Below are 16,295 nucleotides of genomic sequence, written 5' to 3' on the forward strand. Positions count from 1 at the left end.
CTTTATTGTGATTTTCAAGGAACACTTGCAAATAGCACATGCAAAAACGATGTATGTATGGGTCTCACTATTTGCGAGGCAATTGCGGCTAGCTATTAGTCAAGTCAAGTCAGGAGATTTATATAGCGCGCTACATACCCATAGGGTCTCAAGGCGCTTAAAGAAGGGTGGGGAATTACTTGTCGAATATCCAAGTTTTAAGTTGCTTTCTGAATGCTAGGTGGTTCTGAGTAAGGCGAAGGTGGGTGGGAAGTGAGTTCCAGGTTTTAGCTGCCAGGAAGGAGAAGGATCTACCTCCCATGGTGGTTTTGTTGATGCGAGGTACAGTGGCAAGGGCTTGGTTGGAGGATCGAAGCTGGGGGGAGAGGAGGTAGAAAGACAGTCGTGTGTTGAGGCATTCGGGTCCAAGATCGTAAAGTGCTTTGTGTGTGTGGGTTAGGAGGCGGAAAGTTATCCTCTTATTTACGGGGAGCCAGTGGAGGTTTTTCAGGTGACTGGAGATGTGTCCCGAATCGCATTGCTAGTCAATTGTGACTCGCGATCTTGTTGACGGAGGTGTTGGTAAGTAGCGACTAGCAACTCAATATTTTTCGCTAATAGCGAGTTGCTATTTTTGGTGGTTGTACATCTGGCCCTCTTTTTAACCACATTGCATGGTCCTCTAAATTTCCAGGAGATGATACCTAAATTGTTCATTTGAGAGGCATAAGGAGACAGACAAAAACAACAGAAGTAAACCTGTGTTATGGACAACAAAACCTTAGGAGAATTGATAAGGTGAAGTCTGGTGGATCTATAACAATACGCTGCTGCATAATGATAGAGAAACTGCATTAAAATGTAGAAAGCAAAGTGAAAAGACGAAGGGAAAGTAAAGGAAAAAGAGGAGTTATAGGAAAGAAAAGTGAGTAGGGAGTAAAAAAAAGCTTCCCTGTGATAGAAGGATAAAAAGATGACAAAAAGCCAAATGACTTTAGCCATAAGTGTCAATGTAGAAAAGTAGGATATTCTTGAATTAGGAGGGGTTGGAACGAGAAAGTAGAGGCAAATCCCCGAGGAATATAAGGTAATACTACACTCAAGGAAGCGAAATTGATAGAAAATGAATATATAAAACCAAAGTTAATGACTAACATTTAGACATTACCAACAAGGAAATAAACAGTATATTGCTGACTGGACAGAAACATGAGAACATCCAGGTATACCTTGAACCTGCAGAAAACAAAGTAAAGTTTAAGGGACCCAAATAAACCAGATCATGTTTTACTGAGTTCCATAGCTTCTCCTTTGTGTGTGTATATTAACTGCTTCAAATCCACTGGATTGTCAAAAAGAGTTGTTTTGTCTTTGTTTGTGACCTTAAACAAACAAGTATGGATAAGGCTATTTTGAGCAGTCATCGACCTCAAGGCTAGTCGCAAGTCCAAACATTCTTTCCTACAAGTGGCCGTTGCTCTGGCTGCATCTTGGCTGAAATAGATCTTATGTCCAGACCATTGCATTTGCTTATGTTGCTCTACAGCTGACAGTACCTTCATCAGATCTAAATATTGTAGACAAAGGGCAATAATCGCTCTTGGTCTGTTAGAGGTAGAAGCTTGTGAGAACTAATACTATGTGCCCTTTTGTTATTGAGGTCAGGGGAGTCATGTAAGTCAACAGATTTGGAAATGTGGAGTTTTTGTAGCTTAATCATATCTTGCCCTTCAGAGCCTTCTGGAATGCCATCAATGTGTACATTGTTATGCCTATTAGGTTTCTAAATCTTCTGTCTGTTTTTTAAGCAGAATGCCTTCATTAGCCAAACCATCCACTTTGACCATAACGTCTTGAGCATCACTGACAAGCTGTTTAACCTCGGTAAGCCTAGAATCAAAATGAGACCATTTTTCCTCAATTCTCTGCAGGTACCTAATTGTCTCCCCCACAAATGGTTTCATTTGTTTGTCCATAATGTCTTCCAACATTAGAGGTAGTGGTGATATATTGGAGGAGGTTGGGTCTGGTCTTTTTTGACTCTCTTATTAGCATTTCCACCAGGTTCTTTACGGCCAGTGGCACTGGGAGTGGATGAAGGGCTTTTGAAAATAGCGAAACATCCATTGTGATTACATAGCTAGTAAATGGCAAAACAAAATGGCTCCACTGAGGACTTTGACTTTAAAGTCTGTTAATAAATCAGCAAGGTATCATTATATAGGACTTTGTCAAGAGGAGTCACAGAGTTCAAGCCTAAAGTTAGGTAATATTTATGAGCGAATCATTGAAACAATTGAAGAGAATGAAGTAAGTAGCCTATATGAAAGAGCAAGATGCGGAAAATAAATGAGGCATAAAGAAAAAGTGGGCTTTACATATGAGGCAATGTTGAGGAGAAAACCAGCAACAGGGACCCATGAATCGCAAATGAAGGAAGGTCTTCAATAAGAAAAAGGAAACTGGTGCCAGTAAAACAGATCAATTTGCCAGAAACAAATTGTGAATAAAGTAAATGCACCGGTGGTTGAACATAGAGCCGAGTGTTGAAGAAAGAAAATGGGCCAGGAGTTTTTAAAACGGCAGCAGCAATGTTGCTGTGATGAACACGGCAGACTTAAACTGCTAACCTCTATACTAAGATCAGAGTCAAGTGTGCAAACTCACTGCACCACTCGTGGAAGCTTCTGATGCCATGGCTGACAAGCGGAGAGGGAATTTCCTTGAAAAAGCTGTTACTCTGGCAAAAATGTTTCCTTGGTGCTTCGGGAGGATCGCTATCTAGTGACCATCTTGGCTCGCTCCTGCGCCGTCCTACAACAAAACATTTTAAAAGTACAAAACCACTGAAATGCACCAGTTATTTTTAGCTCAAGTAATTACAACTTTTGCCCTAAAGTAACCCTAACTCGCGACTTCACCATGCACTACCCAACCTATTACATTATTCATGAAATTTTCTAAGTGATCATTAATAATATCACTGATACATTTGCAATTCCAATATTGATGAGAAAATTGTGCATATCACATAATTGACAGACCCATACTGCCCTTAGCTATTCTGCCATAAAATAAACTGAGAGCTCAATGGACGACGGACCAACATCACTCCCTGGGGGATTAGGACTGGGAAAGGATCCTATAATACCAAGAAAAAATGTATCTTAATGCCAGACCATTGCATTTGCTTATGTTGCTCTACAGCTGATAGCACCTTCATCAGATCTGAATATTGTAGACAAAGGGTAATAATCGCTCTTGGTCTGTTAGAGGTAGAAGCTTGTGAGAACTAATACTATGTGCCCTTTTGTTATTGAGGTCAGGGGAGTCATGTAAGTCAACAGATTTGGAAATGTGGAGTTTTAGTAGCTTAATCATATCTTGCCCTTCGGAGCCTTCTGGAATGCCATCAATGTGTAGATTGTTATGCCTATTAGGTTTCTAAATCTTCTGTCTGTTTTTTAAGCAGCATGCCTTCATTAGCCAAACAATCCACTTTGACCATAACGTCTTGAGCATCACTGACAAGCTGTTTAACCTCGGTAAGCCTAGAATCAAAATGAGACCATTTTTCCTCAATTCTCTGCAGGTACCTAATTGTCTCCCCCACAAATGGTTTCATTTGTTTGTCCATAAAGTCTTCCAACATTAGAGGTAGTGGTGATTTATTGGAGGAGGTTGGGTTAGGTCTTTTTTGACTCTCTTATTAGCATTTCCACCAGGTTCTTTACGGCCAGTGGCACTTGGAGTAGATGAAGGGCTTTTGAAAATAGCGAAACATCCATTGTGATTACATAGCTAGTAAATGGCAAAACAAAATGGCTCCACTGAGGACTTTGACTTTAAAGTCTGTTAATAAATCAGCAAGGTATCATTATATAGGACTTTGTCAAGAGGAGTCACAGAGTTCAAGCCTAAAGTTAGGTAATATTTATGAGCGAATCATTGAAACAATTGAAGAGAATGAAGTAAGTAGCCTATATGAAAGAGCAAGATGCGGAAAATAAATGAGGCATAAAGAAAAAGTGGGCTTTACATATGAGGCAATGTTGAGGAGAAAACCAGCAACAGGGACCCATGAATCGCAAATGAAGTAAGGTCTTCAATAAGAAAAAGGAAACTGGTGCCAGTAAAACAGATCAATTTGCCAGAAACAAATTGTGAATAAAGTAAATGCACCGGTGGTTGAACATAGAGCCGAGTGTTGAAGAAAGAAAATGGGCCAGGAGTTTTTAAAACGGCAGCAGCAATGTTGCTGTGATGAACACGGCAGACTTAAACTGCTAACCTCTATACTAAGATCAGAGTCAAGTGTGCAAACTCACTGCACCACTCGTGGAAGCTTCTGATGCCATGGCTGACAAGCGGAGAGGGAATATCCTTGAAAAAGCTGTTACTCTGGCAAAAATGTTTCCTTGGTGCTTCGGGAGGATCGCTATCTAGTGACCATCTTGGCTCGCTTCTGCGCGTCCTACAACATAACATTTTAAAAGTACAAAACCACTGAAATGCACCAGTTATTTTTAGCTCACGTAATTACAACTTTTGCCCTAAAGTAAACCTAACTCGCGACTTCACCATGCACTACCCAACCTATTACATTATTCATGAAATTTTCTAAGTGATCATTAATAATATCACTGCTACATTTGCAATTCCATTATTGATGAGAAAATTGTGCATATCACATAATTGACAGACCCATACTGCCCTTAGCTATTCTGCCATAAAATAAACTGAGTGCTCAATGGACGACGGACCAACATCACTCCCTTGGGGATTAGGACTGGGAAAGGATCCTATAATACCAAGAAAAAATGCATCTTAACGTCAGACCATTGCATTTGCTTATGTTGCTCTACAGCTGATAGTACCTTCATCAGATCTGAATATTGTAGACAAAGGGCAATAATCGCTCTTGGTCTGTTAGAGGTAGAAGCTTGTGAGAACTAATACTATGTGCCCTTTTGTTATTGAGGTCAGGGGAGTCATGTAAGTCAACAGATTTGGAAATGTGGAGTTTTAGTAGCTTAATCATATCTTGCCCTTCGGAGCCTTCTGGAATGCCATCAATGTGTAGATTGTTATGCCTATTACGTTTCTAAATCTTCTGTCTGTTTTTTAAGCAGCATGCCTTCATTAGCCAAACAATCCACTTTGACCATAACGTCTTGAGCAGACACAATTTTACCAACGACATAGAGGGTATATATCCCCTCACATGATTAATAAGCTGCAACCCACCACCGGGGCTGGTTGCACCTTCTGTCACACGTAGTCAGCTCCTTTTTACCATATGATGTGAGATTGCCCAGTTACCACTCTGTTTTTGACTCAGGTCCGAACAGTTATTACAGAAGTCATGAGTAGGGATGCTTACACCACACCAGAGTAATGCTTTGTTTGGGCTGGCACCTCGCCGGCAACTGGGCAAACCAGGAACTAAATTTGCAGATCTTTGTTTATAATGGGTCATCTCAAAGAAAGGAAACTCTCCATTTGGGTAGCAAATAAAACAATAAGAAATTACAGTCAAGAGCTTTGTAAAAAGTGAAAGTTCTGCATTACATTGAGAGGAAGCCTGGTGCCTATATACATTTCCTATTGCCAGAGAATGAGATGAACTATGTGTTGTATGAGGTTACTCCTTTAAAGATGACACTCACTCCCCATTGACCAAATAGGATGCTGATTTGACTTGAATTCCTCGTGTGAAAAAAGTTAAAGGATTAAGCGTGAACAACCCTAAATATCATAAAGGGATTCAGCAACAGCACTTAGGGAGTTAACAAGTCTATGTCATAGCAGCCTCAAAGATTACCTGCTGAATAATAGATGAGTTAAAATTACCAGAGCCACACACAGAGCAAACAGATACATTCTGGCAACCAAGTCTCAGTGTTATTAAGGTCCAGGTATCCCAAGAATCAACTTTTGATGTGAGTAACTGTATACTGGTGTACACATCACTCTGGTGTACAACAGTATAGGGTTAGTCACATCAAAAACCTAACAAGCTTTTTATGATCTTGAAAAGCTGCACAGTTCTCCTGCAAACATCCCATACCTCACTTCAGTTTGTTGCACAATTAAATGTTACTTCTTTTTAGCATAAAGTCTCTTGTCATTCTGTTACAGGGATTCTGCCCAGGAACATAACTATGCTTGGGACCATAGAACAACAGTCTTTAGGCACTGAGTCATCATACAACCTCGCTATCTTTGACCTGGTGTCTGACTATCTATATACCTCACTTTCCCTCCTAACCTTTCCAGCGAGACAAGTGATTTGGCACCCCAAAACACAACACTCTCGTCCCTCCTAGGAATCGTGGTAACAGGACACACCTCTCCCACTCGTACTTGGTCACAATAAGATAAAAAAAAGACAGGATTGAAGTTTACAATGTTTATTTAAACTATTGTGCTCTGGGAGGCAATAAGTGCACCACAATTTGAAAACAAATACATATCCATAATATTATCAGCATGGCTAATAAACCATTTACCATGAAAAAGCCCTGTCATGTTATCTGACAGATCTGCCTAACCATTCCCGTACTACTGAAGCTAATTGGTTATATAGTATAGATCTCTGGGTTTAGTAGCAGACCCCGTACCTTAAGAGACATAGGTGGATGTTCTACTGGTATGAACCCTAATGTATCCCAATATAGGCCTAAGTAGCTTGACAACCTTTTACCTACATTTGTCCTACCTTGCTCTGCATAACGTTTCTGGCACTGACCTTTTACCTAGTTATAGGCTGCATAAATGTTGATCAGTTTCTCCAAAACTGGCCTCATTAATTATGCATGAGGATTCCTAGTATCATATCTCAATCCCCTGCCCAGGACGTACACAGCAGGATTACCATATTCTGTGTAATAACTCTGTACAAAAGTCACAGCTAACCTCAATCCTTGGACAACAGGTCCACTACACATAACAGCAAGCCATTACATATCTAGGTGGAACCCTTGAGGGTAATTTCTGGGTATAAAAGAACCATATCTTCGCTGGGTAACCAGAGGAGGAGCTTCCTCGCTGACACTAGACACTGGGGTCCCGCCTGCAGAAGCTCCAGCACGCAGTGGTCTGACATCCCTTGTGGGGTGTCTAACTCGAGACCAAGACATTGTCCTGTGGTATCCTACTTCTCAGCCAGAATTATTGCATGAGAGAATGCTGGGATGTGGAATGTTGGAGTGCCTGGGCTGAGCAGCAGGGTGGCTGCTCCTGGTGGTGCTCTCTTTCCATGTAATCTGCTACTCAATAAACCTTCATGGGAAATTACTTGGACTCGACTACTTTTTGTATACTACATTTTGGTACCAGGAGTGGGGTGTCTACAGTCTGAAAAGAAGAGGCTGAAGAAAGTAGAACCCACAATCAAGCTAAAGGATTCTCTTTGAAACTTATGATGAGCACTTCAATTTAACTGGCACCAACAAGCCCCACCAGTGACCTTTAACCGTGCCAGTTACAATTTAGGTATACCTGCTCCTCCTGCCTACTACCTGCCTGCAGTTCCTTCTGCCTGTCATTTCCTGCTGTCTCCCTGACCTGTGAGTTTTAACGGGACTAAGAGAACAAGAACCGAGGTATGAGGACGAGATCCGGTCAGTGTTATTTTTTATCCTGCTGAGCTTGATGTATCTATAGCTAATTTCCACCCTTTCACTGTTTTTTGCTTCTGTCTTTTGTTCTCTCCTTCACCTTTTTGCTTATTGCTTATACCCTTGTATATTGTTGTGTTTCCCTGGCCAGCTTTCATATCTTTATTTTACCAGCTCCTCCTGCCTGTTAACCTGCTGTGTGCAGTTCTTGCAACATTTGTCGCCCTCACTTTGTTGTTTCCTGCTCAGGTTACAGAGCAGGTTTCACAGAGCTCAGATTGGGGGGAAAATATCTGATCCGGGACAAGTTTTTCTTTATTTAAGTAAAGGATAAAGTGACCCTTAACCGGAGGACAAGAGGTTGTTTTCTGCCGTCTCCTTGAGTGATCTACTCAGCTGTGTGCCCTCAGTAACCTGCTGCAGCTTGTGTTGCATTTTGCATGCTTATATTCTGCTTCGTGGTAGCGGCCTGCCTACATTCCTGCCCACACTCTTCATAAATCAGAGAGGAGAGCGGCACACCAGTTTTACTATTGCTTGTTTTTGAGTATGAAGGACTCGTCACTGTGTTAAGAGCGCTAATTGTGAGTACTTTACTTGTTTTCTTCTTGGCAGTTTAGCTGCTGCCATACATTTTAAAATGACCACAAGCTTTCATCACAGAGCCCATGCTACCTTACCTCATTTCAGCCTTTCCAGTGATGTCTTCCTTAACTCCTCTGTGACGTTGTCAGTTCATGAGGTACCCTGCTGTTTGGTGCTTTGAAGCACGGTAATGCCAGGAGCCCTCCGGCGCGGCGTCACCGCGCGTGCCGCCATTTTGGTATTGACCCAACACCTTGCCAACCACGTTTCCTCTGGGAACCACGTTTTTGTTTGCCTCAATAAAACGTGAGGCTGAAGAAGTCTTCCATATTTTCTCCCTGTTGCGCCTTGGTATACATCAGCATTCTTCTCCAGACGTGTGTTCTATTTTATTTTATGGACATCGGATAATTCCAGTGGACACTCGTGCTCATGCTCCTATGTTTTAGTTTCCATTAATCTAGTCCTGCATTGGTCTTTGAGTCAAGTCTTCTCTACTAAAGAACCGTGGCAATTTTTGGTTTCACAGAGATCTGCTGCTTCCATCTGGAAAGTTAAACATCGTGTTGGGTGCGTTGTTTTTATTGGAACTCCTGCTTTTTCAACTATACTACAATTGGTGCAGTCAAGGTACTGTACTTTCATTTCCCTACTCTGACTGCACATTCAACTTACTTGTCTTGGCCGAGTCGTCGCTCTTCAGGCCGTGCCTTCTTGTACATCAATTTTGCCTGCTGCGCTACAAGGATTGTTTAACCTGCTGTCAACCTGCAATTTGCTTGGACATTTTTTCTCCTTCATTGTTCAATTATTCATTTAGTTCTCTATTTATTTTTCTTGCAATGTCCTGCGCAATCTACATTTTCCTGACTGCAAGTTTCCCTTACATACTGTTTTGTATTCTGGGGAACCTTTCTTTATGTAATAAAATTGCTTTGGTAGTTTCTACCCTCTGCTTTTGCTACTTATGGTATTGTACTGTGTGGTGCTTGTCCATACCTTTCCTGTGTTTGGAGTAGTTTTTACACACCTCCACTGTCAAAGTTTTGCTGTACGTTGTGCCGTGTGGCATGCCCCACACCTAGTTTTACAGTTCCTGCATTTTACATTATTACAAGTGGTATTTTACGCCATACCTTGCATTTTTACTGTATGGTATTTTACGCCATACCTTGTGTTATACTATGTAATATTTTACGTCACACCTAGTTTTACATTTCTGTATGGCATTTTACTGTGTGGTTATTTCCCACACCTTGTTTTTATTTTGTACATATTTCATTGTACTTTGTGGTATATTCCACCACCTATTTCTACTGTTTGCATTTACATATTGCAATGTACAGTGTAGAATTATTTGCCATACCTTGCTCTTTATTGCATTGTCCTGTGTGCTCCACCAACTTCTGTATTTCTGTATGTTGCAATGTACTGTGTGGCACTTTCTGCCATACCTAAGATTTGCTGTCCATACTATTGCTTTAGTTAAAGGCAACTATTTTTTTGCTTGTTGTATCTATAGCTGTTTTCCACCCTTTCACTGTTTTTTGCTTCTGTCTTTTGTTCTCTCCTTCACCTTTTTGCTTATTGCTTATACCCTTGTATATTGTTGTGTTTCCCTGGCCAGCTTTCATATCTTTGTACTTGGGTTTGTTTGTTATTTAAGTGAGGGAGGATGTGGGTTTGTCTTTCTGTGAGAAAGGGTGTTGGTGCATTAGTCATATATCGTTTTCTTTTCATCGTTTCTTGTTTGCATTTCCTATTTTTCCATCTTTCATTTCCATGCTTTCTTCCAGTGTATTTTCTTCTCTATTTTCTTGCTCTTTTTCTAATGTATTTTAATACTTCCTTCTTTTCCATTTTAAAGGAGGTAGAAACGTGGTATCCTGCTCCTCAGCCAGAATAATTGCATGAGAGAATGTTGGGATGTGGAATGTTGGAGTGCCTGAGTCAGTTGGTGTATGGGATGAGCAGCAGGGTGGCTGCTCCTGGTGGTGCTCTCTTTCCATGTAATCTGCTACTCAATAAATCTTTATGGAAAAGTACTTGGACTCGACTTCTTTTAGTATACTACAGGTCCTTCGTTCTCACCCACCAGGTAATCGGGTTGGCTCTTTCCTAGGGAATTCTTGGCTTTACACCCACATGCATGCTAGGTACACATAGGTACACTTAGATAGGGTTTGCATTGTAGGAGTATGCTCTTCATGTCTGCTATGTATTGATATGCCTGCATATATTTACTGTTTAGCACCATGGTAGAATTCTACCTTTTGTTTACTCTATCAGTGCTTGTAATTTTATATATCTGTTTGTGTCTTATGATTGTGGCAGCAAACATGTTTTATCCTAGACTGACACTGGTTCAATAGATACTTATTGAAAACATCCCCATCGTTTATTCTGTGTATCTCTCTGAGACTGAGTGAGTACAAATGACTGACCGCAAAGTACTGCACTGTTTCCACGATCCCTGAAGGATCAAGGGTTGTCATGTTCAATAGTTGCCAGAAACTATTTGCTCCTTGGTAAGGTTAGGGGGCTTATGGTGGTACTGTGAGCTAGCTGGTCCAAAGGCTAACATATCCTTTGAGGGTGTCTGGAATCAGTCTGGAGACCAATCCCTTAGTTTATGTTGTCTAAACATACAGATCCTATGTATTATTAGGAACTACACAACACTACATCTCAGCTGATGCAGCACTCTTATCTCAGGACCTTCATCTGTGTGTGTTTTTCCAGAACCCCTTTCCTCTGTTATATCTGCTACAGAATCTGCATTCATTTTTTATGTCTAGGTGCTAGTGTCTGACCAGAGAGAATAATAAGTGAAAATGTTGTTTGACCTTGCCTAGGCTGTTCAGATGAAATCCCAGGAAAATAATAAAATACAAAAACATGTGCTGGTTCCGTGTGAAAATACAATATGGCACAAAGGCAAGTGGGATTATTTAGTAATATGTGCAAAACCAAAGCTGCCCACAACATGCATGATTTGGCTATCATAAGGAGAATGACATTGGGCAACACGAGAAACACACAACAATTGTATGGGACAATTATGAAATTAAAGCTCATTCCCTTTATAAATAAATACATAAATAAATAAATACCCTAATTGGGTGAAAGCCGCCTAACCTTATAGCTTTTCCACAAATTCTTTTTCCCAGTTATGGCCCTGTCCGCTTCCACTTTTACCCCTTCAATCCTGTTGCCCACCTTCCTTTAACCATGTGTTCAATCCAAGGGTCATTTTTTCCAGCTACTACCTGTAGCCAGAGTTTAAAATTATATTTTACTATTGGGCAGAAGGGCTCATTGTGCCACTCACTGTATACAATAGCACTGTAAAACATGTTGCCAGCCAGCCACTGCAGACTGTGTGTGCAGTTTTAAACATCTGGCAAAATAGACCCTCTTTCCAAGCATATACCTTCCTTTTTACAACTTATAAGTCTCCCCTAAGTGGACCCTAAATGAATATAGGTCTGGGAGCATGGTATTTAAATAGTAGGGCATATATTCTTAAGATTTTATATGTTCTGGTAGTGAAAACCTCCCAACGTAATTTTTCACTGTAAGGCCTATCTCTCCTATAAACTAACACTGGGTCACCTTATTACATTTAATATGTTTTCAAATGAATCATAATTTAACATCCTCTTTAATGTGAAGTCAGATTTTAATTTACAATTTTGAAAGTACCACTTTTAGAAAGTTGGCATTTTCTTGTCCCAAACTAACTGTGCCTTTCTGCCAGTATCCCAGGTCACATGTAAGTGAAGGGCTCTTCTGTTGTGGGCTGTGAATTGCTTCCAGAGAGTGAGATAAAGGAACCATGCTTGTAAGGGGAGAGGGTCCTCCTGACAGAATGGCTGGCTAGGAGTTGTACCCTGCACTGATTACATTTCAAAGGACCCTGCCTGCTGCACACACAAAGGAACCTGACACCAGTCCTGCCCTTGCCTTCCTCATCCTAGACTGCTTGGAGCCAGGACTAGGGGAAAGGAAAAATACTGACCCAAACACATTTAGGGAGTAGGTCAGGGGTTCAGCATGATACAACCCGATGCAGCACCTCTTAACGCATCATCTTGCAACTCCTGATCTACGGCTTCTTCAGAACCAACACAGAGAGGTGCAGACCAACCCAGGACCTTGCACAGCAGCACTATGGGCATGTCATTTCTTATCTGGGCAAGCTGTAGCTTGTCCTTCCATCAATCTTTTAAGCACAATAGGTGGTTCACTACTTGTTTCGGTCCTTAATTCAGTCCTTAACAAACCTAGAGGTAGTAAGAGTGGGAAGGCATAACCAAATGTCAATTATTGTCAACAACATACCAAAAGTCCAAACAATTTTAAGAAAGTCCATCTCAAAGACACACCTCCATTGAAAAGGGTTTACGACTTTTGGCCTTCTTAGATTACCAGTCTCTTAAAACCAAAGAAAGATAACACATCAAGTCTACTTGGAAAAACACCAATTACTTTGTATTATGTGTGGTCCATAATACATCTTACATTATAGATCCAGCAAAGCATGTAAGCATTTATCCAAAGTTGAATGGATCCACATAAACTGTGGTAGCTTTCAGACTAACCTAGTCCTAGTACAGTCACTGTGACAAATGTTCCCAGATAAATCAGTGCCTGCCACTTTACTCCTTGTAGTGATCATGTAACTGTGCTTGCCATTAAGAACCAAACTTGCTGAACTCAGGCCAAAAGTGGACAATTCTTCTGGGCTGCAAACCAGAGACAGTAACCGTCCATTAAATCAGCACTCACTGTGGGATGACCATAGGCAGTTTTTGGGTTACATAGACATTAATGTCTTTTTTTTTTTTGGTATGTCCTCTGTTAGGACTACTTCCAGATACATCCCCTTGGCTCTTTGCTAGCCTTCCCACCGAAGTTGGAATATTATGTGACAGAATATTATTTCCAAATCTTTCTGTGATGGGTAGGCAGCAGGTCTTGTTACTGTGTTTTTATTAAGCAAATGTTATTGCAATTTTGAGTACATCCAGGCCTGGAAGGCCTACACAGTGTGATGTAATTAATAACACGGCAGACCTCAATGACCTCAAAGAACTGTAGCCATAAAACATTTCAACACGGACAACCACTCTCCCAGACACCCACAACATCTTTGTTGTTTCGTCAGCCCCACTGTGGTATAAATACTCTCCTCCCGGACCATCTCCATATCTCACACTGTGTCAACTGATTAAGCTAGTGACAATGGGATATCTCAGAAGTCTGCCCATCCCTCCCAGATTTTCTCATGTTTCTGTGGGCATCCACGTGCCTGAAATACCGTCACCTCCCTCCCCATGCACCTTTCCATGGATATGGGCCATTAATTCACCGAGGGTGCGCACTACACTTTCCAGTGCCGGGCTATATCCCACTTGGCCCAAATCAGCCCCAGGAACAAGAGATGTTGCTTGTTTCCACCGATCTGCTCCGTACTATGGAGAAGAACCAGTTTGGGTTCCAAAGGGATCTCCCAACTCAGGACCCAAACCAGGTCAGAGGGCACTTCCCACCAGAACCGTTGTAGTGTTGTGCAGTCCCAAACAGTATGTATAATGGTAGCCTCCTAAGCCTTACAATGAAGGTACATGGGAGATGAGATCACTTCCATCTGCCATAGGCGGTGTCTGGTGTAGTAAGCTTTATGGAGGTATTTGAATTGGATGAGACAATAGAGTGATGAGATTGTAGCACCCTGGGGGGCCGCCAAGGCCTCCGTCCAATTATCGTTGTTGAGATTCTCTATGTCACTCTCCCTTTGCTACCCCTAAAGCTTGTATTGTATTAGGGCTATGTGTAGTCAGGGTCTGGTATAGCTGCTGGATTTTGTGAGAACAAATGACTCCAAGCAGCAGACTTTTGCTCCAACTGGGCATATTCCAGCAACTCGGTAAAGCCTAGAATATGGGGGGAGAGGGCTTGTCACAACTGCAAGTATTTGTAGAACTGACTCCGGTGAAGGTGAAATTCCTCCTGCAGCTGTTCAAAAGACTTCAGGGAAGTGCCCTGCATAACATCTCCCAGCATGGACAAGCCTATAAGTCCCACCCACCTAAACCCTGTAATCCTGCAACCTGGTGCAGGACCGTCCCATGCCATAATGAGGTCTCTCTCATTAGTTTATTTCCCCATCCCATTTGGCTTGGCATTTGTAATTGGATTACCACGCTATTGGCCTGTGGCAGGTGATCAACACGGTCCAGTTGTATAGAAAGTCTAGAGCTGACCTATTCCCCATCGCCCATCTCTCAACAACGTATGCAGGGTTGGATTGATCGCAATACCACCAGTCATTAACTGTGAAGAGGTGGGAGGCGATGTAGTAGTACTGCACATCTGCGGCCACTATCCCCCCACAATAAGTGGACTGAATGCATGTGGGAAGGGCTGCCCAAACACCACCCCGCCCCAAAGCAAGTGATTGAGTGCCGCATTCACCTGCTTGAACCATGAGTTGGGTATGTTGTACAGATAGTTTTGTAACCTGTAGAGCAATTGTGATAAGGACACCATTTTAAATATAGCAGAGCGGCCCAGCAGGGAGAGATGCAGGGGGGACCATGCATTCAGCTTGATGTGTACATGGGGTAGGAGGAGGTTGATGTTACGCTGCCAGCAGACGGTTGGGTCCAGGGTAACATAGACCCCCAAATATTGAAATCCCTCAGTGGCCCTGGTCAATTGCTTCTCCAAAGCTATTCACCCCTGCGTGCCACATACTGGATATAGTACAGTTTAGTGAGGTTCATGTAAATCCCTGAAGTTTCTGCAAAGACCTGCATAATCTGTAATATCGGTGGACCAGAAAATGCTGGTTCTTTAACCCTTTCCATGCTGATGACGGCCCCCATCCGTCATGCATCACGGTGCTCGTGTGCTTATGACAGCTGGGGGCCGTCATAAAGCCATTCATTCTTTAAAAGCATAGCACATGAGCAGAATCCACCCAGCATGGAAAGGGTTAAGGAAGAACAGGCCATCATCTGCCTATAGGGCAATTCTGTCCGATGTCTCTACCGTCCAGTCGAGCCCACGCACTAGTGGATCCCGTTTCACCCATGCGGCTACTGGCTCGATCGCTATCGCGAAGAGTACAGGGGGCATCGGGAAACCTTGCCGGGGGCCCCTACAGACTTGGAATGAATCGGATATTGCACCAGCCACCCGGACAGATGCTGACAAGTCACTGCATAGAAGACGGATGTAAGCGAGGAGACATGGCTGAATTTGAACGCCTGCAGAAGGACAAATACGTAGTCCTAACTTATTGAATCAAAGGCGTGTCCATGTCAGTGAGCAGGAGGCACACTACCCTCCCCAGCTCAGACGCCTTAGCTAGAGGGTTGTGTACGTGCCTGATAATATGGGCCCCTGCACTGGCCGAGCAACCAACCCCCTGTACAACTCCTCCTCCATGATTGGGTCCACTGGTTGCTTGCGCACTGCGCCTGACACCGGCCTGGGGGGGATGGTATATATAAAATCTACTAATTGATCATGGGCCAGGACATCCCGTCGGACGTTGAGGGGCTCATAAATCCTTGTAAATGTTTGTACTACCTCTCGCGGCTCGGAGTGCAGCACCCCCATCAAGTCCCAGAGCACCAACACTGCTTCAGGACGCTGGGCAATCTAGCAGAGTCGGAGGAGCAGCTTACTTGATTTATCACCCCACTGATATATCTAGTTTTGTGCAGCCTGTCAGGCCAACCAGTTCTCGTCTAGGCGCAACTGCTATAACCACGTCTGTGTGAACTGTAGTCTACGCTTGGCCTAACTGTGGTGGTGAATCTCCCACCTCTGTCTGTCCATACCTTTGCATGTCTGAAGGGCCCCCTGTAATTAATAAGTACCGCGGTACCCTAGGATCCCCAGACAAATGAAATATTGTCTTGTTACTGTTTGATAGGTTTTTTTTTCCAAATTGATTTTTGTTTTTAGCTTAATTTCTTTGAGTGTCTTCATCAGTCACTCTTTCCATTTAGATTGTACATTGGAATGGAAGACTGCATTTCTAGTAACCCACTTTTCATTTATCAGCTGCTCATTACACTTATTCATTTTCAG

The sequence above is a fragment of the Lissotriton vulgaris genome, chromosome 3_1, assembly GCF_964263255.1.
Source record: "Lissotriton vulgaris chromosome 3_1, aLisVul1.2, whole genome shotgun sequence".
Classification (NCBI taxonomy): Eukaryota; Metazoa; Chordata; class Amphibia; order Caudata; family Salamandridae; genus Lissotriton; species Lissotriton vulgaris.